Here is a 3,214-nt window from a genome sequence, read left to right as displayed (position 1 = left end):
AGCAAGTTTGTGAATCACTGAAGCATATTGTGATATTGTACATTGTTTTTAGTGGCTGTTGTTCATGTAATAAAACACCTTCAAATAGGGCAATAACACAAACTGATGAGATTATCATTTGCGGTGTCCCTTACAGAGCTTCCACCTCCCAGGGAGCCTTTGTTTCTATAGGCAACAGGGCTGCTATGGCACACTGATTTCTAAGGCACTCAGATTGCCTCTTCTGCCCTCAGGAAAACAGTTGCCTGCTGTAGTACATAAATACTGAAAGCACAACTCTCTTGGTAAAATACCTGACCAGCATGAATCGAGGGGTACCTGCAACCTGCTCCAAAAAAGCTCACCTCCAACAGCTCTCAGATAAGGGCTCCCAGAGAGCATGGCTGTATGCCCTGTGGTTTCAGTAATTTTTGCCACTTAGGGAACACAGCCTTTGTCAGATGTTTGCAGCTTTTTATATTGGTTTGACATACAATAGAATGTCATTAATGTCATCATTGCCCTTCAAGTTTCAGGGAGAATGCAATTTCCAGCAAATTTGTTTATTTCTAAATCAAGGTGAGTTGAAAGAATTGTCTCTTTTCTTGAGCATTAAAACCAGCAGCTTGAGGCATATATATTAATTTATATGTATATATATATGTATATAATATTCTTGGCTGTATACAGAAGTAGGGATAATTAATTTAACACCAATTTTCCACATACTTCTCATTAGTAGGATTATGTGTGCTCCTTGCTATAATATTAGGGTATTTCTACACAGTGTTTCCTAAAATTTACAAAATGCAGGTTATAAGACAAATTGTGCAACTTTGTCTATTCTATTAAGAGCTTGGGCAACCTGAGTATTATCTAACACACATTCGTTAATCTTTTATCTTATTTCTGTCTTTTGTTTTCTTCCAAATTTAGTCACAATCTGCTTAACTCATGAAAGCAATTCCTAAAAGCTCTACAGAGCAACAGCTGGGCCCTGAGGGCCCAGAAGAGACTGATACCCATGCATGAAGAGGACATAAAACCTCTGCTCAGATGTAGCCCATAGATTCAGCCTCCAAGTGGGGTCCCTTCAGGGGAGCATGGGCTGTCTCTGGCATGAACTCAGTGTCAGGCTCTCTGATCACCTCCCCTTGGGGGATGCAGCCTTGCCAGGTAACAGAGGAAGACAATGCAGACAGTCCTGATGAGACCTGATAGGCTAGGGTCAGATAGAAAGGGAGGAGGACCTCCCTATCAGTGGACTAGGGGAGGAGATGAGGGAGGGAGAGTGGGTGGGATTGGGAGGAGATGAAAGAGGGGGCCACAACCGGGACACAAAGTGAATAAATTGTAATAAATAAATAATTTTTAAAAAGATAAATTAAAAAAAGAATATGAGACTAATTTTCATGGCAAGTAATACTGGTTATAAGATTATCACCACTGTCAGGATGGATTATTATGACTGACATATGTACTCTGGAATACTGGTGGAGGAACTGGAATTTCAGGCTTCATACTCCTGTTGCATGAGGGATAGTCTAGAATGTAGCCTGCTAAACGTGTCTCGCATCTCTTGGGGTTCTCCATGCCAGTCCTCTGCCAGTTCTGGCCTTGACAGGCTTCCAGTTCTGGATAAGCCCTGGATAAGCCCTCTCTCCCTGCCCCGCCCAACTTCTGGCGCTCGTTGAGTAGCGCTAGTCTTGACCCTTGCAAGAACCTTTTCCTCCTTCACCTGGATGGTAATCTGCCATTCAGAGAGGCTGGTGGCTGCTGAGATCTTGTGCATCTTGTCCTTGGTGATGAACTTATTTGCCACATACTCCCACTCCAGCTCTGCTACTGCCCCTTGCTGTAAGGAATGTGGTTTATTGCGCCCACTGTGGAAGGCACAGCCATATAGAGAGGGCTGGGTATTAAGCTCTACAAAAGCTGCTCTCCATAAAGGATCCGGCAGCTTCGGTTCACCTTGGCAATACATCTGGTTGTTCTTGGGCCACCTGCCATGACTCAAGACTGGTAACTGTCCACTTGAAGCAGAGAGTCCTGGCTAGGCTCCCTGGGGATTCCCAGGGTCTTCACCCCAGACACATTCAAGTAACTTGCCATAGGCTGATAAAGGTTCTGGGTACGCCACATAGAAGGCAAACTCGGTGGTATGGCTGGGATACTCCTCCCCAGGCACGGGACTTTCCAAAGATTAGGTAACCAGGGTGGCCATCTGGGCACAGCAGGGTTTTAGTGAACTTCTTGACACTCGGCAAGAGTAGTACCCACCTCAGAAGTAGCCATAAAGCCCAGGAGCTGAAGATCCTCCCCAGGACAAGGGTGACACTGTTTTGGTGGCTCCGCAGAGCCTGGAAGATTCAAGGGGTAATAGCTGAGAGTCAGTTTCAGCACTAGTATTTCAGGATGGCTAACCAGTGGGAAGCGGGCGACTAGATTCAGACCTCCTCCTGCTCCCAACAAGCCTTCGGTAGGCATAATTACCAGGCTCCATGGGGACAGCAATCATCTCATGGGGGATCAGGGTGAGGAGTCTATGGGGCAGCCAGCTTGCTCTCGCCACCCATGCCTGGGGAATTGTAAGGTTGTTTTTTTTTTTCCTTCCTTATTTCTGTTTTTGTTCATTTGTTTTTTTTTTTTTTTTGCTTTTCTTAAAGATTTCACATGTGAACATTGTATTTACCTTATTTTCTGTGTCCTGTCTCCTGATTCCTCACAGTCATGACCCTTATTCTTTAGTTATTATCCTTACATACACCTCCACATATAAATTTATATACATGTGTTCATTTTCATTTAAACATATATAAAATGCTCAGTTCATTTAGTGTTTTACGGATATGTGTTTAGACTTGGCTGTGTAGGGTTGGATCATCTATCAGGTGCTTGCCCCTAGTGCAGACTGAGTCTCTCTCTCCCTGCAGCCCTTAATTGCTGTTAGCTGTTCAACTTGGTGTAAGGACTTGTGAGATTTCCCCACAATCTCCATTGGTGGTGTCATTTTTCAGGTCTTAGTTAGACAACTATATTGTTGGTTTGTCATAGATAGTCCTTTCCTGTCATACATAGAAGACACAATCTCATAACAAATGCCCTGATTCTATGTCTCTTACAGTCTTGCTGACAATTCTTCTGAGCTCTCTGAGCAGTCAGAATATGGGTGTGCTGTGGATACAGCAACTGTTATTGCCGGAGCTCCGCAATTAGTTGCTTTACGCACTTTGAC

General features: G+C 44.1%; 1 pseudogene; it reads right to left on the bottom strand.

The window, feature by feature from the left end:
* Positions 1–1,489: 1,489 nt before the first annotated feature.
* LOC110564210 (homeobox protein Hox-B13-like) lies at positions 1,490–2,466 on the bottom strand (annotated as a pseudogene).
* Between the last annotated feature and the right edge of the window lie 748 nt (positions 2,467–3,214).

The sequence above is a fragment of the Meriones unguiculatus genome, chromosome 10, assembly GCF_030254825.1.
Source record: "Meriones unguiculatus strain TT.TT164.6M chromosome 10, Bangor_MerUng_6.1, whole genome shotgun sequence".
Taxonomy (NCBI): domain Eukaryota; kingdom Metazoa; phylum Chordata; class Mammalia; order Rodentia; family Muridae; genus Meriones; species Meriones unguiculatus.
Note: the sequence above shows the minus strand (reverse complement) of the source record. Positions and strands in the feature narration are given on the sequence as shown.